Below are 13,695 nucleotides of genomic sequence, written 5' to 3'. Positions count from 1 at the left end.
CCAGAACTTGCGAAAAAGCACTCGGTATTCCCTGAATGTTGATGCTAAAGCCCATTGTTTTGTAGGCATTATTGGCTTAGTTTTTAAGTAAGATATATGTCCAGAAATTCATCCCTGGCCAGTGGCAGTCTAACAAAGTCAATGGAACTGAATTTCAGAGGCAGAGTACCAAGCGCTCCTGGCACTATAGAGTGCATCCAGCATTACTAATCAGGGATGAATTTCCCAGGCAGTCAAGTTTTACACAAACAGGAACCAGTCAGATGTATAATAGAGAAGTAGGTTCAAATCCATCCCAAAACAATGGTGTGCATTTTGCCAATGCTGTTTCTGTTTAGCCCCTGCCAGTGCTGGACCTTGGAACTTTAAAGAAACATGGTGAATTCCACCAGAAACACTAGCACCCAGGTGGATAAATCCTTCCCTCCCCCCACCCCAACTGGATTTTAAACTAATATTGCAGCTTCTGCCTTCATTTTACGTGTATCTTCTACAATGAGTAAAAATGTTAAAACATTTATTAAAATTGTACCATTTATAAATTCCCACATTTCAGGAGTATGTATCTTCAAATGCAATGCAGACCTCAGTTTAGAACACTTCTTATGACACTGCAGCCAGATTTGACTGCCTGGAAATTCATCCCTGATTAGTAATGCCGGATGCACTCTATAGTGCCAGGAGTAATTGGTACTCTGCCTCTGAAATTCAGTTCCACTGACTTTGTTAGATGTTGTTTTGGTCTTTACAATAATTTGTGGTAGCAAACTTTGGCTCATCCAATACTGGATGTCATAAAGCCAGTCTTACAATTTGATGGAGAGTGGAAGGATCAAGTCATCACCCCTTGGTTTTCTCTCCCAACATCATCCTCCAATCTCCCTTCTGGCCTCTGTTTTTCCCCTTCCTCCACCACTTTTCATTCTGATTATCTCTACACCTTTGCCTGGCTGTGAAGCAGGGGCAAAAAAAATGAAAATGTGATTAAATTCACCGGGATTTCCTGACTTCAGAACTGACAGCACCACTCTCTCCACCTCAGAGATTTGGGACAGCACGGTGGTGCAGCTAGTAGAGCTGCTGCCATAGAGTTCTAGGGATTTGAGTTCAATCCTAACCTCCTGCATTGTCTGTGTGGTGTTTGCATGTTCTTCCTGTGATACTTTGGTGCTCCAGTTTCTTCCCACATCTCAAAGACGTGCAGGTTGGTAGGTTAATTGAACATTGTACATTGCCCCTAGTGTGCAGGGTAGGTGGTAGAATCTGGGAATGTGGGTAGAAAAGTTAATACTACCAAAGCTCTAACCAGATGTAACAGACTTTAGCATTGATATGTAAACTGGAATCAGATCTACTGGAAGGAACCAAGAACTTTGTTTACCTTGCACATTTTTTTTGTGTTACATTAGGATCTGAGAATTACATCTAATGTTCATCAGTATTGAAATAGTGAGGGAGGGAAATAATTCTTTCAGTGAAGCATTGGATGTTTTCCCATTGATGATATTTGGAAATATTTCATCCTCTTTCCTCCTCTTTCCATGTAGCTGTTTGGCACCATTGGAAGAGATTCCTGTTCCCAAATCTCAGCACAGTTCTGAGACAATCATGGGGTGCTGGAGTACAGCCTGGGAGGACTTGATGAGTTTTGTTTGATCCCATATTGAGTTGGTAAAGACAAGGTTCACAAGTGTCAGAAGTTGAAAGTTCAAATCAGTTCATGACACAGTCTGTCAGTGCAAGAGCAAGTCACCTTAGAAAGACAGTTCAAATTTCCCATTGTCATATTACCAATCAAGTGAGTGGCTATTGATCAGTGGGTTTGAGCATGACTGCCTTTTAATGCCCAAGGACCATGATGCACCCGACAGCTGACATTGTAATTTTAGCTGACATGGATTGCCTGCTGAAACTAGGACATGGTATCAAATAATATCAAAATATTTTAGTCTATGTTTATGGGTCATGGGGATTGTGGGAATAAAAATAGAAGCAATTTGAAGCTTCAAAATGCTGAGTAACATCATATTGACTTGTTTTCATTTTTCTTCATTGCTTCTTCTAGGTTCAATTTCTATAAATGACATCTGAAGTTTCTTTGAATAGGCATTATCTCAACACTATTGATAAATGTGTAGATATTTAGGCATAGGACAGGGCTATGAAACCAGTAATGGTGGCCAGGGAACTACTGCCTGTTGTAAAAACTCTTTCCATTGATCAGTTGTCCTTGAAGGGCCTGTTTCTGTGCTATAGTACTCTATGACTCTATAAGTGAAAACAAATACCTTAATCATAGCTTTCAATCAACATTCTGGATAACCAAAATAATCGCTTGGTATGTACTTACACTTCAACAGCCAGATAGAGCAATCTGAGAGAGTGGCACAGTGTGATACAGTCAGGAAAGAATGGCCTGGAAGTCTTCATCTTTGATTCTAGCCTCCATGAAGTCCCATGGCATCAGATCAAATAGGAGCACAGAAAATTTATGCTGATCATTACCTACTGCTCTCCCTGAGCTGATGAAGTGCAATGACCTCACACCCAATTCCATTGGCAGCTCCTCACCAAATGAAGAAGCCCTTTCCCACATGCAACAAAAGCTGGGCAACAATCAACCATGGGCTAATAACTTGTGAGTATCTTCCTGCCTCAAAGGTATCAGACAATGACCATTTCCATTTAGGGAGAGTTGAATCACCTACATTTGATATAAATGGCATTGCCAATGTTGAAACAGCTCCATCAATATCTTTGGGGTCATTACTGATGAGGTAAATTCTGTGGCTATGTCAGAGGCTGGGTATGCTGTGAATGACTCGTTTCCTGACTCTGCCTTTCCAAAATCTTAAGGCATATCTGGTGTGTGATGGAATACTCTCTATTTGCCTGACTGCACCTCCAATACCACTCAAGGAACACCAAGCAAGAAAAAGCAGCCACTTAACTATCTCCCCATTCACCACCCCATACGTTACTCTTGCCACCATCATTGCACTGTGATTGCAGTGTGTGTACCACTCACACAATGAACTGCAGACCCTTGCCAATGATGCGCAAACAGTACCTTCCAAACCCATGACTTCCATCACACCAAAAGGACAAGTAAATCAGGTGCATGGGAATGCCACTACCTGCAGGTTCCCTTCCAAGTCACGTACCATCCTGACTTAAAAACATATCACATTGGTTCCAACTCTTAGACTCCCTTCCAAACACTCAGATAACTAATAGTTGATGAATCCAGCTCACCACCACTTGTCAAGACTATAACAGAGGGACAATAAATACTGTCCTTCCCAAAGACAGCCATGTCCCGTCAATGAATTATAAACATACAAATTTTACTTTGAACAACTTGACTACTGAAATGAACAAAAAAAGGTCAATAAAGCACAAATGGCAGAAATCTAAAAAAACCAGAGGAGTGTTGTAAATACACAGCAGCTAAGCAAATATATTGGAGAGAATTCAGGTTAACCTTTCAAACAGAACCCTTCTTCAGAGCTTCAGGAAATGATGATCAGTGCATTGACAGGAGTAAAAGAGGAGCAGAGTTAAAAGCACATGTTACTGAAGGAAGTTAATGTATTGAATGCCAAATTCTACACAAGTAGCAAGATTGTTAAATGATAGGTGCAGGCGCGGAGTATCGAGGAAAAAAATTGAGAAGTGAAGAACGAAAATGAAAGAAAATGGAAATGAACATCAGAAGTTCACAAACTGATGCAATAGTTTCAAAAGGGAGATTAAAAAAAACATGGACCAACTGAAGACAAAAATGAACCATCAGCATATAGCCCTCCCCCACCACGGGGAAAAGCTAAGTGGTAGTTAGCTAAATTTCAACGCTTGAGACCTGAACAATGAGCTAAAGAAGTTTGAATAAACCATGAGCTCATGAAGGTGAATGCAACAGCAAAATACTAAGGGGGCTATAAATCTGGGCACAGAGTTGGTCTCATATTTAGGCTGCTGAAAAACTGATGTATTTGATCCTATCAGAAATGGCACCTTCCCCTCCTAGTTGAATATGACCCTAATCTTTCTGTAGACCACCTTAATTCCCCTTTTAATTTCTATTCTGTTTTGTTAGTGGTTTTCAAAACAGTTTGAACATATGCTTTAGAAACCATATTTCATTGTTTTTTTGTCACAACCTCTTTAGTGATGGACCTTACACATTCCAACTATTTTTTTAATGCAGAGTATCCCAGCAAGGTTCTGGTGGGTGGACATGGTGAGGATGTGAACTTTTGTGTTTTGTTGTAGTTTTTCCCTCCCTTGCAGAAGAACTATTTACATTGTTAGCAGTTCAATTTCATTGTTTTTTTTCTCTCTTCATAGTTTCTCCCTCAAAAATCTTGTTTTTTTTTCGACACATAAAACAATTTCCATACAATTGAGCAATTTCTTGCATATTTAAAAGTGGCATGCACCCACCCATAAACTTTCTGTGATTGGAGTGTCTTTTTCTCCTTTTTTTTCATTCCATTAATATCCTTGTTTTAATTTTTCAGTACTGAGTTAACGCCCCTGCCCAACAATTTGGGCCTTTTTTGCTCCTCTACCAAAACTTTCTGACTTTCTAACATTTGTTTTATGTTTCACTCAACTGGTGGCTTAAGTACCTTGTGCTTTTTTGGAATTATTGGAGCTAGTACCTCAGAGCTCCAAAGGCTTGGGTTCAGTCCTCACCTCTGATGTCCTCTTTGTGAAGTCTGCACATTCACTCTGCGACTGTGTGGGTTTCCTCCAGGAATCTGTAGTTTCCTCCCACATTCCAAACGTGTGATGGCTGGTAAGTTAATTGATCTCTGTAAATCGCCTGTAGTGTGCAGGTGAGTAGTAGGATATGTTACGGACTCAGTGAAAGTCCCTTTAAGATAGAGAGTGTGTGTGTGTTTGTGTGTGTGGGGCATGCTTACGTCAATAGAAGATAAAGGACGTAATGACGTGGTTGAAGAAGGCAGAAGAAGAAGGAGAGAGAGAGAGAAGGGAGAGAGACACCAGCCTGCTTGTTTTCTCTATCGATGGATGAGAAACAATAACTGTGTTTGCCACTGAAATCCATGTATGGAAGTTGGAAGTAATCCGGTGGAGTTCACTTTGTTGCTGACCTTTAGAAGGAAACAGGTATTTGTGTGTGGACGACCACGGTTCGGATGCTTTCGGGGTGAGGAAGTCACTACCGAGTAAACACTGAAGTGTCGTTTGGGTTCCATCGTGGAACATTTGGATTTCGTATGTACTCTCTCTATGTTTTTCTACGTCTACGTCTTATCTTCAGACAACGGAGGTTGTTGAAGAAGCCCTTGCTCATGTTTCACCTTATGGCTTGCGGAACTGAACTTTAAGAACCATTCCGGAACTGGGAGTTTTGGACTTTGTCACACACACACACGACGAGTTTAGTTTTGGGGTTAACGTTCGAGGTTTAACATTTTTGAATTCTAACATACTAACATTTTTACTTTTATTTTACGTATTATCATAAGTAGTGATTAATAAAATAGTTTTTAACACTAAATCATGCTCAGTGTGTTTCTTTTGTTGCTGGTTTGTGACAGATATGGGAGAAGTTCATGGGAATTTGGGGAGAATAAAATATGGGATTGGTGTACATGGGTGCTCAGTAGTTGGTATGGACTCAGTGGGCCGAAAGGCAGTTTCCAGGTCATATGACTCTTGACACTATAACTTCAATAGAGAATTTATAAACTTATAATAATTTTTCTGGTTCACTTTTTTTTCTTTTGTCTCTTCCTTCCACTCCCCAAGGTCCAGAGATATAGTTGAAAGTGTCTGCAGTTTTTCAATAATCATTACTTTTGAGGTTGGATATGAAGGTCAAAGCCCTACCATACATTGGAATCGCCTCCAAGCCAAGCAACTCATGTCCTCATTTAGTATCTGGACAGTTAATTTCCAGCAGGAGTCAATGGATAGAACCAGGTTCTGGAGCCCCATTTGACCTTTTCCCTAAGGCTATTGAGGCCAATTTAATGTCCCAGTTGTTGCCTGACTAGATGAAAAATCAAAACCAGGGTTTCTGCCAATGTAGCTTAGTAAGTGAATTTATCCATTACAAAAACTTATGTTGTGGTCACCTGCTGAGGGAAAACAACACAATAGAAATAGAAAGGTGAAAAATGGAATAAATCTTTCAAACTACACTAGATCTTAGTTTTGATTAGAACCTTTTTGTTACAAAGTGCAGATATGATTTAGGAGCATTGTGAAACACATTTTGTCCTTTTTAAAATTAAGCAGGGTGTGTCAGAATGAGCTGTAGATTAGTTAAATACTATGGAATGACAATAAATTGCAAAACTGGTTATATGTGAGGTAGAAGATGGTCGGGAGATTATAATATATTTCAGACAATATCCTCTATAATTCAAGTTCCAACATAAAAGAGCATGGTATTATCCTGTAGGCTACATGTTATAGCAAGATATAGAATGGATACATTATGGGTTTAATCTTGTTGAGTTAAATTGTGTTTGTGGAATAATATTAAATTTTATTACAAAAAAAATTGAAAATCATTATTCACATTTTATGAAGTTAACATGAACCAAGACTTCAAAAAAAATCTTTTCTACTGGGACAGTAAACTTTTAGGTACAAAGTAAAATAAATAAATCTCACTCAATATTTGCCCTTTATTCCTTTCATGGGATTGGATTCCAGATTCTTTCTGAAAATGATTAAATCTGCTGTCACCAAACTTTCAGGTAGTTCTTTTTTCTCTCTGTCTAGACTTTTCATGATGTTGAATATCTCCAAGAAAGTGCATCTCAACTTTCTCTGTTCTGAGGAGTACAGTCACAGTTTCTCCAAACCATCCACAGAAACTGAAGCTCCTCATCCCTGGGACCATTTTCTCGATCCTTTTCTGCACCCTCCCTTGGACCTTCACATTCCTCTTGCATGTGATGCCTAAGTGAATGTTATATACTACTCATTGCTCCACCAGTCTTTATAACCTCCTTGCTCTTGTACCCTATGCTTTTTACATAAAGTCCAACATCCTGCCCACTTTTTAAAAAAAAGTTTCTCAACATATCCTGACAGCATTAAATATTTGAATTTATATCCAGGTCTCCTTTCATGCACCCTTTCTAGAATTGTACACTTCATATCATGCTGGTTTTCATTGTACTTTTGACCAAAATGTATAATTTATACTTCGCCATGCTAAACTTCATTTGCCCATTTCCATGATATCTTCTTAAACTCTATTACTGTCCTCCTCACTGCTTATTAACAATTGCATCACCTGAAAACTCTACACCCAAGTCTAGTTTATTGTTTATATAAAGGAAAACAGTGGTCCTAATACTGACCCTTGAGGAATGCCATTGCATATCTTCATTTAGCCCAAGTAACCATCTTTCACCGTAACTCTGTTTCCTTCACTAAAGCTAATGTCATATCCATACAACTGCTACAGTACCTCTTTACTCCAACGGCTTCATTTTTGCCAGTGTATAACGAGACATTCTATCAAATGTATCTTTAAATATTTAAATAATGCATGGAAAATTATAATGTCTAAGCTGTTGAAAGATTATTGCTGATGAAGGCTTCTGGGCAGGGTTAAATAATACCAAGTATATGGCTGGAGAGGTGATGTCGGTTCCCTTTGATTTATCTTAGAATGAGGCAGGAGAACCTGTCCCTGGGAAATCACATGTAGTGAGGGAATGGACAGTGAACAAATCCACACTTTTAAAATTTCATGTTTCTTTTCTCTGCTTGTTCTTGACACATCTGCTTTGCTCAATGCTAAGGAAATATGTAGAAAAGTTGTTTAAGGTAAAGCATTATCCATAATCAAAACAAAAAGAACAGGTTGATGTGGTCAGAGATACAATAATAGATGCATTTTATTAAAGAAAGTATATTAATTATGAATTACAATATTTAAAAACAAATACATTTTTACAGTCAGGTGGAGCTGAAATTGAAAAAAGGGGCAAAATTCCCCTTTGGTCCCTAGTGCTGAACAAGTCTAAGAGTATCAGCTACCTCTTGTACTTAATCCCACAAAATGCAATTCTAACTGAAGTCAATGAAGTGAATGGAATCAAATGTTTGGAAGCCAAGATAACCATATGTTTAATGTTGCTGACCGAAGGTAAATTTCTCCACCAAGGAATTTTGAATATATATAGCTAAGTACTAACACTGGATCTTCATTGCCATTTTAATACTTACGATTTTTTAAGCCTCATCTTTGTTGCGTAACCATTCCTTGAAAAGTTAAACTATAGCTTGGAAAAATGCAACTATAACTCTGCATTCCATCCAACGGAAGTAATGTCTACAGAATATGAATGCATCTGACTGAATTTGTAGCATATGACAAACTTGGAAGGAATTCAACAACTATGCAGTAAAAGATCACTGGAACTATGAAAATGTCTTAGGCAGTAGAACAGAAATACATGCTCTGGTACTGATAAGTCCATTTTGCCCTTTCTTGAATTTGTTTTTCAATTTACTTCAATGAATAAAAAAAATGAGGTGGGGTGTAATAGAAACTGCCAGTTCACTATTGCCTGTTATGAGGTCAAGTCAAAATGAATTTATATCCAAGTGTATTTTTTGCTTCTTTTAAATATGAAGAAGAATCCTACATTCAAACATTCAGTATTAATTGATCATAATTGTAAAAAACATCAAACCTGTGGCTCCTTATCTGAACACAACAAGTTGATTCGTTTTACAGCCAGATTCAGATACACAGTCTCAGTGCACACCCAGTCCTGGAAAGTCAGCATTTCCTCAGTGCTCATGCTTGACTTACTTCAAGTGCAATCATGGTTACATTTCTCATTTTCTGGTGCGAATAGGAAGTCTGTAATCATACAAAATCTGTAATTCTCGTGGGTCAATTATAATTATAGACAGTATTTTAAGTTATTGCATGCTCATAAAATACTCTCTTCAGTTTGCGAAATATTTCTTAAGGGCCACATGCCTATTCTATGAAGTTACCTCCCAAAGCAGTATTGTAGCAGGAATGTGTTCATCAATCCCTCACTAATGCATAGTCCCTCTTCAGTACTGTCTAAGTCCAGAGCATTCAATATGATTAAAGTAAAAGAAAACTGGATTTACAAAACAATATAGGGAAATGTTAAAGCAAAATCATGTAAATGGATTACATTAACATATAATTATCCAAAAAGAAACACATCTAAACACTGTTTATAAACAGAAGACTTGTCTAAGTATACACTGGGCAATATGATCAACATAAACAGTACATACTGATAGAAAATGCTGAAACACAGTAAATTGATTTAAAATCCACTATCGTTGTTCAGTTTTACACATTAAATGATAAAATCTGGAATGTAAGGCAGCAGTTTAAAAATCATCTCCATGTTCAAAAATTGTGGTTTTATGTAATCTGATTCAGACCACAAATGAAGTATGAAAGCCGACTAATGAAGCCATCCTTTACAGTGCTGTGATCTTGGGTTGATGTATAAGTCACAGCTGACAATTTGTTCAAATCTCTTTACTTGTTCAGCTCCTGTCCAATGGAATGACCTTTTAGGTGAAAGATGTTGAGAACATCTTTCTGGAAATTACATAATTGATTTAATACACATTTCTAGGTGGACACATTTCAGTATCTTTTCCATACAATTAACTGGGTCTTAGCTTCTGTACACGCTGAAGGCAACTACTTTTTTGACTATAGAGGAGCAGATAATGCAAGCTGTGCAGTTGTTAAACAGTCTTTAGAAAACACATGATTTTAATGACTGGGTGATGTTAATCCTGGGTGGTAAAACTACTTTGAATCCCCATGGAGCTACAGAGAATGTGGGACAACACTGAGGGGAGTTTTCTGGCATGTCTGCTGTGACAGAACAATGTGGCTCAGGGTGAGTAGTATCACAAGAAACAAAAAAGACATAAATGGGTAAGAGAAAATAAAAGCCATAAAGTAAACACAAACTTTAATGCCTAAACGTAAGTGAAATTATGAAAGCATATTCACTACAGTTTAAGCACATTTTTAAATTGTAAATTTTAAAACATTTTTTAAGTACGTCACCTGCCAAAGTGAGCCAATTATTTTGTTAAATTATTTTTAGTTTATTCATAATTCATTCCCAATTATCACTTTTCTATCTAACACTCCAAAAGGCAGAAATTCATCCTCAATCACTTGTGTTAAACATGTCTGTCATTGGTCCTTCACTTTCAAAATTAAATTCAATGGAAACAAAATTTGGAAGTAGATAAAGGTGACACATAAGATAAACTTAAAACATCAATATTAAAATAAGGCAGATTAAAAAAAGACTGCTTTTTGATATGAAATAATCTTCCATTAAAGAGGCAGAGCAAAGTAAACATCCTGTTTAGGGCTGTCACAGGGAACAAAGTCAGGCTGCACAGGACTATCGGCCTTGGACAATCCTTTAGCCCTAGCTTGAGTCACTGCACAGGATGGATAAACATCTGAATCGTTCTTGGACTCATCAATAATTGGTTTGGTTGTTAACTGTACCACAGGGACAACTTTTCCACCTGCAAGATCGTTCCCTAATAACAAAGAAACTCCTTCCAATGGTAAACTAGGTTGTATCCTTATCTTAACAGTTCCTTCTACTAACTCTGACTTTAAATTACCTTGTGCAAAGGTACAGACACAGAGTCACCTGTAATGCCTCGCACTAGATTTACCTCACCAGTAGCAGTCTCATGCCCATGTGATCTCTCCAAAGGAGTAATTAGCAGCAAATTAGGAGACATGGCCACTTGGAAAGATCCTACATCTGAGAAGCTAGGAATCAAAGTGACCTTGAAACTCAATGGAAAGAGCAAGTGTGGGCACAAGAGAATGGATAAGTTCTTTCTTGAGCAGTCACATATTATCTGTCATGACTCCCGTTGAAAATGCTTTACTACAGAGCAGCCTAGGATACTGTGTTTCCAAATTATGTCTAGCAATAGAATTTTCTTTGACGGGCATGTGTGTGCCTTCAGGGGCAAGGTTACATAGCATGAGAGTTTGATCTGTTAATTGTGAAGAAAGTCAGCCATTGTGGGTTTTAGCAGAGGGCAATGGACTTTGGAATGGTGTTTGGGTAGCCTATCCTTAAAAAGGTGGCCAGTCAGATGTCCGGATCTCAGCAGTGTGTTTTTAAACCATGAATGAAATTATAAAGTTGTGGTATTTGGATCTCAGTTGAACGTGAAAGTGTAAGTACCCATAAACCTGGAAAATGAAGTCGCACACAATGTGTATACCAATTTGTATACCATTTGTAGCAAAAGATGACAAAATCCTTTGTATTTTTGTATAGAACAAGTCTAAAAAAATGAGTGCTAACGAGTCTAATTTCTGTGCTTTTATAACTTTTGCATCCTCAGTTCTTCCCTTCTGGCAACTCTGCCTGAGTTGGTGCACTTGTGGAGTAGGGAGAATGGGGAAACATCCACGTGCCTGTGAGCAGCAGGTTTCTGAATGACTGAGGTAAATTCCATTCAGATGAATTCTGCCTTGCTAAAGAGCGCAAGGAAGAATTTTAATTACAATTTAATTATTTTTTTACAGTATATAGCTGATTACAAATGATTACTACAAAGCTTCATCATCTTACATCTAGAAATGTTTGACAATATGTAAGGTTGAATTGTGGCCCGTGTTGTCTACCATCGCCAAGCTGAATACACTGTCGGAAAATATCATATGAGTTGGATGTTCGAAAATTTAAAAAAAATAAGTACTGAAAGCACATATGTTTAGTTTTTACAGTACAGAGGGTACCCAGGAGGCATTCAAATGGAGTTTTACTGAACATCCACATCCACTGAATATTTCTTAGGCAATTTACAGCAATTGCTTTAACTTAATATACAGACAAAGACACCCAGTACAAGCTTTGTCCTTGACATAATAATGGAGATAATGGATACACCTTATTTTAGAGGTTGCTGAAGAGGTCTCTGCACTCCAAAACACTGTAATTAAAATGTTCACAATGGTAATGGTAATTATGGACACTAGGCCTGCAGTAATGTTGTTGAGGATGTTCAGCTTGCCTTGCTTGCTGGGGTCATTCAGATCATGTTTGGCTGTAGAGGATAAAAACTGTTGTTGAGCAATTTAAAAACAAACCGTTTAAAAGTTCACCAATAAATAATAAAAAAAACATGTCCAATGAACATTACTTCAAAAACATTAAATTATTAACTGTTTTATCGTGCCATTGTTGAATTATGATTCAAATTATGGCAGATTAAAATCTGAGAACTGACAACCAACTGAAATTTTATCACACTTTAATACTGACAGGAGATATATTTGGTATGATGTCTACTCAGTTAAAAATGTGGTGTACCTTAAAAATAACAAGGACTATTGCTTAATATTCAGAGATCCAATGTGTTGAGAAAAATTGGGAAGAGAAAAAGTGAGACACGACAGAAGTAGTGATTCATGTAGTGATGGAAAGAGAGGTCATCTTTGAGGGCCAAGGACAGAATCCATTTGCCTTAGTAATGAGAAGCAAAAGAATATCATCAAAGTACAAAAGAGGAGGAAGTATGCAGGGAAACTACACAGATGTGCAAAGACTGTGAAGTGGTGAAAACTGGGGGATTTAATTAATGAAAACATCAATTAGAATAATGTGTAGTGTTAAGGGAAAGAAAGGGGAGGATTTTCTGAAATATGTTTAGAAGAATGTTCAAACGTAGTATGTTCTTGGCCCAATTAAGGAGGTATTGCTGGACCTATTATCAGTTGCTGGTGAATTACGCTGGGCCAACCACACCCCATGTCAGAGTACTTATCATTTCATTAGGTTAAAAATAGAAATGGAGAAGAGCAAAGAACAATCTAAAGTAGAATTTCTGAGGAACAACTTTATTGGCAGTGAGAGGCATTAGCTGGGACCAAATATTGACAGGAAAACTATGATGAACAATACTACTCTTCAAGGAGGTGCTTCAGGTTGGTACATTCCCTCAGAAGGGGAAGATAGGGGAACCAAAGTCAGGGTTCCTTGTGTGATGAGGGAGAAGAGGATATGCTGAAGCAAGAGGTATGATACATGTCAGGTGGATTCTTATGATAAGTTGAGAATGGAAGCGAAGAAGAAAATAAAACTGGCAAAAAGAGAATATGAGAATAGAGTCAAATTAAGATAAAAAGAATCTAAAATCTTTGATTAGCATGAAAATGGTAAATTGGTAATAAGGGGTTACTGTGGGACCCATTGGGGATAAAGCATGTGATGTAAATTTAGAGATGCAGGGGCAATGCTAGAATACTTAATGAGTACTTGTATTAATGTTTACTGAGGAAGAGGATACTGAGGTAATGAATGGGGTGAAAATTGATAGGCAGTTTATACTCAATAATCTGTTTATGCTCAGAGTGGATAATTTGCCTGATCCATACGGCTTTGCATTTCAGGTGGCAAAGGGAGGCTGACAATAGTGGAAGAGCTTCCATAATCTTTCTATTCTTCCCATGACACAGTCAGAAATTTGGAAAGTGTCAAATGTGACATCCTTGTCAACAAAGTGTGTAAATGACATTCTGAGTCACTACAATGGCCAGTTTGGTATTGGTATTGGTTTATTATCGTCACTTGTACCGAGGTACAGTGAAAAACTTGTCTTGCAAACTTAAGTTTAAAACTGGTG

General features: G+C 37.7%; 1 protein-coding gene across 1 annotated transcript in view; it reads right to left on the bottom strand.

Moving 5' to 3' along the window:
• ninj1 (ninjurin 1) overlaps positions 1-13,695 on the bottom strand; it is a 110,978-nt gene that overhangs the window by 43,710 nt on the left and 53,573 nt on the right. The gene's annotated exons all lie outside the window — the stretch shown is intronic.

Source organism: Pristis pectinata, chromosome 6 (assembly GCF_009764475.1).
Source record: "Pristis pectinata isolate sPriPec2 chromosome 6, sPriPec2.1.pri, whole genome shotgun sequence".
NCBI classification, from domain to species: Eukaryota; Metazoa; Chordata; class Chondrichthyes; order Rhinopristiformes; family Pristidae; genus Pristis; species Pristis pectinata.
Note: the sequence above shows the minus strand (reverse complement) of the source record. Positions and strands in the feature narration are given on the sequence as shown.